Source organism: Cervus elaphus, chromosome 30 (assembly GCF_910594005.1).
Source record: "Cervus elaphus chromosome 30, mCerEla1.1, whole genome shotgun sequence".
In the NCBI taxonomy this organism is placed as follows: domain Eukaryota; kingdom Metazoa; phylum Chordata; class Mammalia; order Artiodactyla; family Cervidae; genus Cervus; species Cervus elaphus.
The window spans coordinates 63,238,735-63,251,435 of NC_057844.1; positions in this window are offsets into that span (position 1 = coordinate 63,238,735).

The window sequence follows — 12,701 nt, forward strand, 5'->3', positions numbered from 1 at the left end:
AGAATCCCATTATCTTTTGGCCTTCAAGTGGGAGGCTCCAGAAGAAAAACACCAACAGATTACTTGGACAGTATTACCTCAGGGGTTCAGTGATAGCCCCCACCTGTTTGGACAGGCTCTTAGCCAGGATTTCCTAGATCTGGACCTGGGACCTAAAGGGAAAATATTACAATACATAGATGACCTACTAATCTGCTCTCCAGATGAGAAAAAGTACCCAACAACTTGCAATTCAGATTCTAAACTTTTTGGCAGAGAGAGGATATAAAGCCTCCCGTGCTGAGGCACAAATGATGGAGACAAAGGTCACTTATTTGGGAGTTCAGATTACACATGGGTCCAGGAGGTTGTCCTCTGATCGGGTACAAGGAATCCTCCAGTTGCCCTCCCCCACGACTCGAAAATAGCTGTGAGTTTTCCTGGGGCTAACTGGGTATTGTAGAATCTGGATACACAACTGTGGTTTCATTGCCCAGCCCTTATGTGAAAACTTGAAGGGATGGGATGATTCAGTCCCTCTGATGTGGGGAACTCCTCAAAAGAAGGCAGCAGCTACACTACAGCAGCTACACTGAAACAAACCTCAACTCAAGCACCTAGCTTGAGGTTGCCAGACCCAGAAAAAGCATTCCAACTTTATGTCCATGAAAGAGAAGGAATAGCCTTGGGAGTGTTAACTCAAAGGTTGGGATCTGAGCCCCAGCCTGTAGCTTACTTATCCAAGAGACTTGACCCAACCGCCCAAGGCTGGCCTCCCTGCCTTCGAAATCTTGCCACTATTGCAATCTTGATAGAAGATGCTTTAAAACTCTCTTTTGGGGGCAAACTAACTATTTTTGCTAGCCATCAAGTGAAACAACTCCTAAATGGGAGAGGCCATTTATGGATGTTTGATCAAAGAATCCTCAGATATCAAGTAGTGCTGATGGAAAACCCAGGCCTCACTATACCCCCTTGTGAGGTTCTTAACCCAGCAACCATCCTGCCTAACACCAAGGGCTCTCTCCCCTTTCACTCTTGCCTAGAAACCTTGGACCACTGGACAAAATTCCAAGAGGGATTGTTGGAAGATCCTCTGACCAACCCTGAGGAAATCTGTTAGACTGATGGAAGCAGCTTTGTCTTGGATTGGAAAAGAAGAGCAGAAATGCAGTAGTCTCCAATTTTGAGACCATAGAGGCTAAACCTTTGCCACCAGGTACTTCAGCCCAATTCGCTGAGCTCATAGCCTTGACTCGGGCTTTAGAGATGGGAAAAGGAAAAAGAGTAGCCATTTACACTGACTCCAAGTATGCCTTTCTGGTGCTACATGCACATGCTGCTATTTGGAGAGAAAGAGGCCACTTGACCACCCGAGGGTCCCCAATCAAATATGGTGATCAAATCCTTAGACTCCTGGAGGCAGTTCATCTGCCCACTGAGGTTTCAGTCTCCCACTCTACAGGACACCAAAAACAGAGCATGGAAGTGGCATGAGGGAACCAAGCAGCTGATCAGACAGCTAAGAGAGCAGCATTATAGAACAAGAACCTAATAGGGGTTGCCACCTTAGTTCCACAGACTAATTTGCCAGAAACTCCTTCATATACTGAAGGTGAGACTTAAAACTAAGAATGAGGGCTTTCAAGATCATATGGGGTGGTTCCAAAAGGAGGGACTCCTTTTTCTGCATGGAAAGCTCCAATGGAAGTTGGTTAACTCCTTACATGCCACCACTCATGTAAGGGAGAAGGCCCTCCAAAGATTACTAGAAAGGTCCTTCAGAGGAACAGGCCTCCAAACGACCATAAGGTAAGTGGTCACCTCTTGTCCCTCTTGCCAATTAAATAACCCCCAAGGAGCTTGAAGATCCCAGCTGGCCCATCCTGCGACCTATCCAGGAGAGGACTGGCAGATAGACTTCACCCAAATGCCAGTTTCTCAAGGGTATAAATACCTATTAGTCAAGATAGACACATTCACAGGATGGACTGAAGACTTTCCCACCTGGACTGAGAAGGCTGAGAAGGTGGTAAAGAAAAATGCTCCATGAAATCATTCCAAGATTTGGTCTGCCCAGGTCATTACAAAGTGACAATGGGACACCATTTACTTCTAAGGGATACTTCTAAAGCATTGGGCGTTACTTATTATCTCCACTGTGCCTGGAGGTCTCAGTCTTCAGGAAAAGTAGAAAGAGCCAACCAATTCTTAAAATCAGTGATAAAAAAAGATAACCCAGGAGACCTCCCTGGGATGGAAGGAGGCTTTACCAATAGCTCTCCTCCACACCTGTATTGCCCCTAAGGAACAGGTTGGTCTTAGTCCTTATGAGATGCTATATGGAAGACCTTTTGTCATGTCAATGTCATGTCAATGACCTCCCTAGATCCAGAGGTTCAGACCCTCCAGTCTTATACCATGGCCATTGGGCTACTCCAACAGGATATACACTTGTGGGGTGTCAACCAGGACCCAAAAGATTTTAAGGAGTCACCACTACATGCTCCAGGGACTCAAGTCCTTATTAAAGTCTGGAAAAATGGGTCCCCAAAGGCTCAACGCCAGCCCACATGGAAGGGCCCCTACCCTGTAATACTTTCTACTCCCACAGCAGTCAAAGTGCCAGGACATGACTCTTGGATTCACTACTCATGAGTCAAGCCATGGAAGAAAACAGAAGAAGACACTCAATACACCTGTGAGCCCCTGGGAGATCTCAGATACCTATTCAGAACTACAAATGAGGGTCATTCTAATGAACATCCCCCAAAACTATTTTCTGGGGATAAGATTTCTCAGGACAGCTCTAAAGAGCCAACACAGCTTGGCAGGGGTTGTACTCCAAAACAGGCAGGAGATAGATCTTCTGATCCCTGAACAAGGAGGGATTTGAGCCATCCTGGCAATGGGAATTTGGAGTTGGCTAATTTCCCTACTAGTCCTTGTTATGCCATATTGATGCTACTTATGATTGCTCCATGTACTATCAATTGTCTAACCTGTTTTGTCTCTGCCCAGGTCAACAAGCTACAACAAGCAGTGCCAGTTCAACAAGGATATATAAAACTACAGCTTACCACAGAAAATATCACTCATCCTTAGATGGACACCGCTATAAGGACTCTGAGACCTGAGACTAGCAAGAGGGCGAGGCCCAAGGTCCCTTGCCATTCGAGTTCAGCAGGAAGTAGCCAGAAAGACCTCGATGCCCCTATTCCCAAAGAATTGGACCTCCCATCCCTTGAGTGGGAAATGTTAGGTAGTTAGAATAGGACAAAGGAGTCTAGAATGGCGGTGGCTAAAAGACAAGGAAGAGAAAAGCCCACGAAAATAGAACAAAGGAAGGTCAGAGGGCCAGAGTGAGGACCTCAGGTAAAACAAACAAACACTCCTGGCTAGCCCAATTTACATATGGCAGGCCTAGGGGGAGGAGAAAAAAAATATAAAAAGAGGAGCCAAAGGGCCAGGGAGTCTCTTGTTCTCTCTCTCACTCTCTCTCGCACACGCTCTCTCCCTCTCTCTTCTCTTTGTGTCTTTTGGGTTGGCATGCCCTCATGCCTTGAGGATGCATTTTCCTTTATTTTCTAAATAAAACTGAGCTGTAACACGGAACTGTAACACTAATCTGTCTGAGAGCTGTGACACACACAGTCTGTTCAAGGGCTCTAATGCTGGTCCATTGCTTCAAATTTTTCTTGTGACAAGACAGAACTGAGGAAACTACACACTCCCCCGACATTAGCAACGCACTTGCTAATAAAATTTAGTAATTTTGAATCTTCTTCAATGTCATTTTCTACTTCTAGGATCTAGATCTCCAATCTGGGGCTGAGATGGAATCCCAGAAGTCAGGTGTTTGGCCAAAAACTAAAGGGAAATGATTAATTTTAATGAGTAAATAATGTATTTGATTCAACCTCTCTAGAACGTTGTAGTTCCTCCTTCCTTAGAAGGACCACCATCTCATAAATCCCACTTCCAACATAAAAAGCATCAGTGATCTTTCTTGAGCAAGATGGCCACCTTTAACTCTTCAATTCTCTTTTTCCTTCTCTTTAGCATCATTTGCTACCTTATAGCAGCTCTTATGTTAGTTCCTTGAATGAGTTAACTATTTAATGTAATTTAGTATTTTAAATGTTTAATTTCTTCTCACCAGCAAGACTACTACCTCTTTAAGGAAAATAAGCCATGTATGTGAAATATTGTTGGATGGCACAGCACAGGCCCATCAGTTGGCTCATCAGTTGCCAGGGAAACTGGCAGGGGGCACACCCCTCACCATCCCTCTAATAAATTATCTTGGTGGTGATGTTTTGATCAAAAAGTTATAAAAGTCACTAGCTGGATCAGGCAGGGGTGAATATGTAAGAAGGTCAGCCATGTGAGTAGAGTGTAGGTGAAGCAGATACTGGTCCAGCAGGGGATATACAGAGAACAAGAGAACAGCCATTTTGGGTGGCCCAATCATACAGATATTCATAATAGCAATGGGTTTTGAGGGTGTGGGGATTGTGTCATATCGTCCAAGAATGCACCCAATGAATACTTGTTAAATATATGAGTAAGCAGGCAAGTTGCGGAGGACAATTCCCAGTTCTGAATAGAGGAAACAAGCAAATATTTCCTTTATTGAAACCAAGAAGCAAAGATAAGGTAGGTTTAAAATAGAAAGATAAATCTTATTTCAGAAATCTTAAATATGGTATATCCATGCAATGTTCAGCTGTTGATAAACACATCACTCATCACATATGGGCCCTGTACATTTCTTTTTCCAGGTGCTATTTTTCATGATGAAAGAAACCATACTATTTATGTTTGCTCCTGTATAACCAGTGTTGGAGCAGGGCCTGTCACACATCAGGTACATAAGAAATCTTAACAGTCTTAATAGCCAAGTTACTTTAGTTAATATATGAAGTTCTTCTTTTATTAGTATCCAGAAATTAGCCTTTACATAGTTAATAATAAAGTGACTTGCTGTTTTCTTTGTATCAGGTACCATTCTAAGCACTTTGATGTATCAACTAATTCAATCCTCAGAACAATACTATGAAATAGTCACTATTAAATGTGAAGACAATAAAGCACCGGTAGTTTAACTGTCCAAGGTCACCAAGCTGGCAGATACTGGGGCTGGATTCTGAGTGCTAATAGTCTTTCTCGATGGACATTGTTGGCACCCATTGTCTTATTCTTCTCTGTGACTTTCACGATGAAAGTAATGCTTTACAATCTGTGTGCTAGGATTAAGCAAAACAACTGGCAAAGGAGAAAATTATTAGAGGAAATTTATCTCCATCTATGCTTTAGAAAAAGAGAAGTAGGGAAAAGTGAGAGAGAAGACTGCTGGTAATATCAAAAAGCATTAGACCTATTAGAAGTTAACATAGGGAAGAAGAGAAAAGAGAAAACATAGGAGTTTTTTCTGTCTTAAATAGCTCACTCTGACAGCAATATAAATATTCATTTTAATGATGATACTGAGGAGAGAACTCGAATTAGGTGATTGCAATTCCCCAGAAAAGCCATAAGTGTTTTTAGATGAGGCTGAGGAAATTTAAGAAGTGGAATTGGGTGGACACAGTGCTGGGAAAGACATGGAGAATAAGAAAACATGAGGAATAAATATGTCTTTGTCTTCTGGTTTTGATCACAACAAGGATGCTAGATCATATGATCACAAAGATATCAGAGAACTGACATCATATTAATATACTGCTGTGTGTGATGAGTTAATTTTGGGTTTTCATTGTTTGTTTTTTAAGATAGCTATATGCTTGGACTTCCCAGGTGGCGCTGGTGGTAAAGAACTCACCTGCCAAGGTAGGAGATATAAGAGACACAGGTTCAATCCCTGGGTCAGGAAGAGATCCCCTGGTGGAGGAAATGTCAATCCACTCCAGTATTCTTGCCTGGAGCATCCCAAGGACAGAGAAGTCTGGTGGGCTATGGTCCATGGGGTTGCAGTGTCAGGCATGACTGAAGTGACTAAGCATGCATATACATCTTCAGCCTCTCTTCTGGGGCAAGGTACATTGGGTTGACTATTTAACATTCCCAATAGTTTTTTCTCAAACCCCTCAAATTCAGCACATGCAATACTGGATTTATCATCTCTTCCCAAACCTGCAGGTGTTCAGTGTTCCCAGTTTTAGTAAGGGACACTATCACCTACATAGTGGACCAACATAAACTCAGGACTTCCTTAACTGTCCCTTCTCTAACATCTTCACATGTATGCAATCACCAAATACACATTCCTAATATACCTGAATACATTCATTCTTTTTGTCCCTGATTTTAAATCCTCATTATTTCTTATCTAGATTTAGTGCTACTTTGGTAGCTGAGTAGGTGTTAACTGAAAGAAAATTGAGAAAGTGAAAATTGCTTTTCCCTTTGTTAAAAAAATGTCTTGCTTATCTCTGTTTCACAAATCAACTCTTTACTTACATTAGACCCCAACTAAAAATTGCTTCCACTGAAAGACCTTTTCTGACTTCAAAGCTAGAGTAGGTCTCCATTATATGTTCCCGTGGCACCTTTTCTTGACATTTAACACCTCTGTAATTACTTGTTCGGTCTGTCTTTCAAACTTAATTATAAATACTGTAAGGATATGGTCCATACTTTGCCTTGTGCCCCTCTGTTTCCCCAGTGCTTGGCAATAATAAATGTTCAATAACTCATTAAATGAATGAATGAAAAGAGGTTAAGCAAGATAACACCACCAGAAAACATCCTTTTGCTTTCATAACATGAAAACTTTTGGTGATTCACACAAGAGCAATTTCAATGTGGGAGTTATACCAGGAGACAAGAAAATAAAGGAAAAATAGTTCAATATATTTCCAGGAAATGATGTTGACATTTTAGATGAGTTGGAAGAGGAAATTGTAACAACTGGTTAAAAATGAAAGTACCCTCTACTCATTGACAGTTACCCACTGACTGGAATAATTGAGAGCTGGCATGCTTGCAACCTTGTAAACAATGGGATCAGCAAGAAGTACTGCAGGAATGCTTTGTAAAATTTCTTTGAAAATGCTAAATATAAATCATATTTTTCTGACTCCCAGCTGGACCTAAATGAGAACTATAAAATCATTACTTATAATCCTCATGCATTTGATAATTCTCAAATGACTTCCCATAGTCTAAGAAGCACTATGACATCCAAAGATTCAGACATGGACACGGGGGAGCCACATTCAGGGGAAAAATTCCTGGATCTTAACCCGCGAAAGACACAGAACAATGAGGCAAACTCCTAGGCAGGTAGTGTAGCAGAGAAACTTATGGAGGTTGAGTTTGACTTGCTTTTCTCCCTTGGGAAACTCCTATTCAACTTGGCCCCAAGATTCCTGCCAGCTAATCCTGTCACATAATTCAGGAGAATAGCAAAAAGGTATAAGCGATATTTCTTTTCAGTTAAAATTCTTCCAATGACAAAGAAAAGAGGTCTAAAATGTAGTTCTTATAATAAATATTGCTCTTTTTCATTTAAAAAGATTTTTTTCCTTTGTCGACCTAGTTCTTTTCTCAAGTGAATTTTAATGCATAACCATTGCCCTTTTACCCCAAGAAAACAGTGTTGAATATAGATTAGTATAACCACTCAGAAATTTAAAATCTAAACAGAAGAAGGGAATATAAAAATAAAATGTTAACTCATTTTGAATTTTTGCCCCTCTGGGGATCTGTACTAGATAGACACTCTTTTTTAAGTGGATCCAGTATTAGGACAGGTGCACTTTTACTCCTTTAAAATTTTTTTAAATTGTATATTGAAATAATATATTAAATGATTTCAATTTTATTCAACATTCACTATCTCAAAGTAAGAATTAAAATGCAACAGATTACTAAGTGTATTGGAATGAGCATAATAGCTTCACTCAACAAAGAGTCAATGGGGCTAAGATTTCTGCAAAGTGAATATTTCTAACAATTAAGTTCATGAAAATGAGATGAATTAAGTGCTATAATGTAATAATGCAAAAGTATTACAATGAGATTTCTAGTTCCAATTTCTAATATTCAAAACCTGAGAGGGGAAGGGCAAGGAGAGAAGGCCCTTAAAAATAAAGTAGTCTTCTGATGGTTATGGCAATCAATATTCAAGCTTATCCTTTTGTGTCTATCAGCTGTCTTCATTAGTGTCCTTAAGATATTTTTATTTTAATACACAAATGCAAATTAGTACCTGTTTTTTCCTCAATGTGTATTAAAAATAACTTCTTTAGATTCTTTAGAGAAATGGCTTCCAACTTTTTGGCACCAAGGACCAGTTTCATGAAAGTCAGCTTTTCCTTTGACTGAGGGGAGGGGGGTGGTTTCAGGATAATTCAGGCATGTTACATTCATCGTACACTTTATTTCTATTATTATTACATCAGCTCTACCTCAAATCATCAGGCATTAGATCCCAGAGATTGGGAACTCCTGCTTTAGAGAATTCAGCCACAAAAAAAATGTGTTAGTCTTGTTGGTAATTTATGAGGATAATTGCACTAGCTCTACGGATTCTTAACCTAAGAAATAGGGAATTAATGGTTCTTGTATTGCTATATATTTATCATATGAAATAACTTTTGGAACCCATTTTGCTGAATTGGTAAGTAAAAGGAGTCCACAGAGGAATTCTTCAGAGAAATTTTTGTTGACATGGAAGATTTCTTCCCCATATGGTTTTACGAGTTACTCTCTGAGTTCTTTAGCTCTGGCAAAGCACTGTTTTGTTAAGGAAGATGTGTTCAGTCAAAGAAAGAATGCTGCTATGAAGATGCTTATGGAGCAGATGTGGAAGTCTTCCCAAAGCAATAGGGCTGTACTGCACTGGAACATCAGTTTCCTCTCTTTCACTGTGTATCTGACTGTTACCATATACCTCTCTCTACCAATAACATTCTTCTGCTTAAGAACAATTCCTTTTCTGCAGAACTTCGCCTTGAACATTTTCTATTGTGTATTTTTTTAATTGTAACTCTTCCTTATTCCATTCATCTGGTGATCATATATAACTCAATCTCTCAGATTTAATCCAAATTTCCTTGAGAGTAATTTATTTATCTTTTATTTTAAAAACATCTGACCAGATTGTATATTTATTGCCCTTGGGTAAACACTTACTTTGGATTAATCAGCTGTAATGTAATCAAGGTGTAATCAAGGTGATATAGGACAATGTATGTCAAAAAAACAAAAACAAAAATGTGGCCACCAAAAGAATTGTGTATAAGATAGTTTAGCATTATTTTGAGGGTAGGCATCTGAATAAACTTCCCAAATGGAGTTCTCAGATGCTGTCAGTTATATAAATGGCAAATATTTTTATTTGGAAGAAATAAGTGGCAATAGTGGAAAAAACACAAATGCTTTTGAATGAACAGTTTCTATTTTTCGTTGTCTATGTTATTTTCATATTATGTTCTACTATAATTACTTTAGAAGCATTGACAATTCATATGTAAAATTTTGAGGTAGAAATTGTTTGAGCAACTCCATTTCTTTCAATCATTCAATTTAGTAACTCAGTTGTGTCTGACTCTTTGCAACCCCATGGACTTCAGCACACCAGGCTTCCCTGTCCTTCACCAACTGCCAGAGCTTGCTCAAACTCATGTCCCTTGAGTTGGTGATGCTATCCAACCATCTTATCCTCTGTCATCCCCTTTTCCTCCCACCTTCAATCTTTCCCAGCATCAGGGTGTTTTCCAAGGAGTCAGTTCTTCGCATCAGGTGGCCAAAGTATTGAATACAATGAATTTTCAGGACTGACTTCCTTTAGGATTGAATGGTTGGATTTGCTTGCAGTCCAAGGGACTCTCAAGAGTCTTCTCCAACACCACAGTTCAAAAGCATCAATTCTTTGGTGCTCAGCTTTCTTTATAGTCCAACTCTCACATCCATCCATGACAACCAAAAAAACCATAGCCATGACTAGGTGGACCTTTGTTGGCAAAGTAATGTCTTTGCTTTTTAATACACAGTCTAGGATGATCATTGCTTTTCTTCCAAGAGCAAGTGTCTTTTAATTTCATGGCTGCAATCACCATCTGCAGTGATTTTGGAACCCCCCAAAATAAAGTCAGCTACTGTTTTCATTGTTTCCCCATTTATTTGCCATGAAGTGATGGGACCGGATGCCATGATCTTAGTTTTCTGAATGTTGAGTTTTAAGCCAACTTTTTCACTCTCGTCTTTCACTTTCATCAAGAGGCTCTTTAGTTCCTCTTCACTTTCTGCCATAAGAGTGGTGTCATCTGCATAGCTGAGGTTACTGATATTTCCCCCAGCAATCTTGATCCCAGCTGTGCTTCATCCATCCTGGCATTTCACATGATGTACTCTGCATATGAGCTAAATAAGCAGGGTGGCGATATATAGCCTTTTTGTACTCCTTTCCCAATTTATGCAATGATAATTTTACGTAAGTGTTTTCAACACTTCATATCATGGAAGCTAAGATTATTTTTGGTACATTTCAAAACCTTAATAAAAAATATTTTCAGATGTCATAAATGACACTTTAAGAAATATATGACCATATGAAAGTCACTTAGTTATGTCCAACTCTTTGAGACCCCATTGACTGTAGTCCACCAGGCTCCTCTGTCCATGGAATTCTCCAGGCAAGAATGCTGGAATGGTTAGCCATTCCCTTCTTCAGGGGGTCTTTCCTACCCAGGGATAGAACCTGGGTCTTCTGCATTGCAAGCATATTCTTTACCATCTGAGCCACCAGGGAAGCCCCATTTAACCATAAACAGATGTAACTGTGACTTTTCTACAAGAGAATGTACTGTCAACAAAATAATGTACCAATTCTTAACATGTATTTATTTCCACATGACATTAATCACAGATAATGTCAATATTAATCACAATTTGCATTTTGCTCTCATAAAAGTGCTCCTTTGTTTCTTGTTAGTATATTCAGTTTTGAAATAAATATATAATTGCTTAACTCACACATTTCTACTAATTTTTTAAAATTTTATAAGCCAGTTCTTTTCCATTTCATCAGAACAGATCACAACTGCTTTTATCTAAATCAAGTTGCATATTCATTCAATATTCAAGGTTTGAACTTTATATATATTGCTTTACATACTGTCCTTTATTACTCTAATTGCTGAGTCCTTTAGACAGCAAGGAGATCAAACCAGTCAATCCCAAAGGAAATAAATCCTGAGTATTCATTGGAAGGACTGATGCTGAAGCTGAAGCTCCAACAATCTGACTATCTGATGTGAAGAACTGACTCATTGGAAAAGACGCTGAAGCTGGGAAAGCTTGAGGGCAAGAAAAGGGGGGAATAGACAATGAAATGGTTGGATGGCATCATTGACTCAATGGACATGAGTTTGAGCAAAGGTATTGAAGGACAGGGGGCATGCTGCAGTTCTTGGGGTCACAAAGAGTCAGATACAACTGAATGACTGAACAATAACAACAAAATGCTACACTTGTTTTTCAAACTGACATTCCAGTGTATGGTACATTTTTCTGATATTACTAAAATTACATTTCCTTCTCACCTTTTCTTTTTCCTCAATATCTTTTCAGTGATGTTTTCTCAAAAGGAATTCTGAAGCTCAAATAACTATAAAAGTATAATAAATTTCTTAAATTAATTATAAATTGGTATTTAAAATTTTGCATCTCTAGATGTGAACACATATATAAAGTCAGATGTAGCAGACAACAAATAAAGAATAAAATTAATTGTTCTAATCAAAACACATTTTTATTATTTCACACTGTTGATTAATATTGATATAATAAATGTTTAGTAAGCCACCTAGTCTATGGTATTTTGTGATAGCAGCCTGAACTGAAATAGATTTTGGTACTAAGAAGCGGCATGTCACTTGACAAAAGCCTAAAAATATGGAAGTGGTTTTGGAACTGTGTAATGGTTAGGGGCTGGAAGAGTTTTGAAGTGCAAGTTAGAAAAAGCCCATAGACTGTTCAGAGTCATCCTGGTGAGAGTTCAGAAAGGAAAGGAGAATATATCTTCCCCCTTCTTAGAGAATGCAAAAGTAATTATGTATAGAATGCTGATAGAAATATAGACTGTAAAAGTCATTCCAGTGAGGTTCAGTGGAAATGAGGAACATGCTGTTGGACAATGAAGAAAAGGTGCTTCCTGTCATAAAGTGTCAAGAACTTGGCGGCATTGTGTCTGTGTCCTAATGTCTTGTGGATGATAAAACATGATAGTGATGACATTGGATATTTAGCTGGGAAATTTCTAAGCAAAGTGTTGAAGGAGCAGCTTCTTTTCTCCTGGCTGCTGAGAGTAAAATGTGAGAAACAAATAAGTTGAAGAAGGAGTTGTTAAGCAATGAGCAAAAGGAAACTAGAATCCAAATTTTTGAAAAACTCTCAGCCTCTCCAACTGCAAAAAAAAAAAAAAAAAAAAGAGTGAGAGAGAAAGATGTTTTACAGAGAGTGTAACTGACCATTTTGAAGAAGAGGGTAGACTGGATATATACCATGGACCTAATCACCATCAAGCAGAAGCCAGGAATAGAGATGGGATTATACCAGAAGAAATACTGCCAGTTGGGATTAAAGAGAACTGAGAAAATGAGATGGAGTGAAGGAAAGCTTTTGGACATTTTGGGGCTTTACAGAACAGGGTGACAAGAGTTTTTTAGCTTTGCATTTGTACTATTCTTCAGGAAAAAGGGAGAATGGCCCTG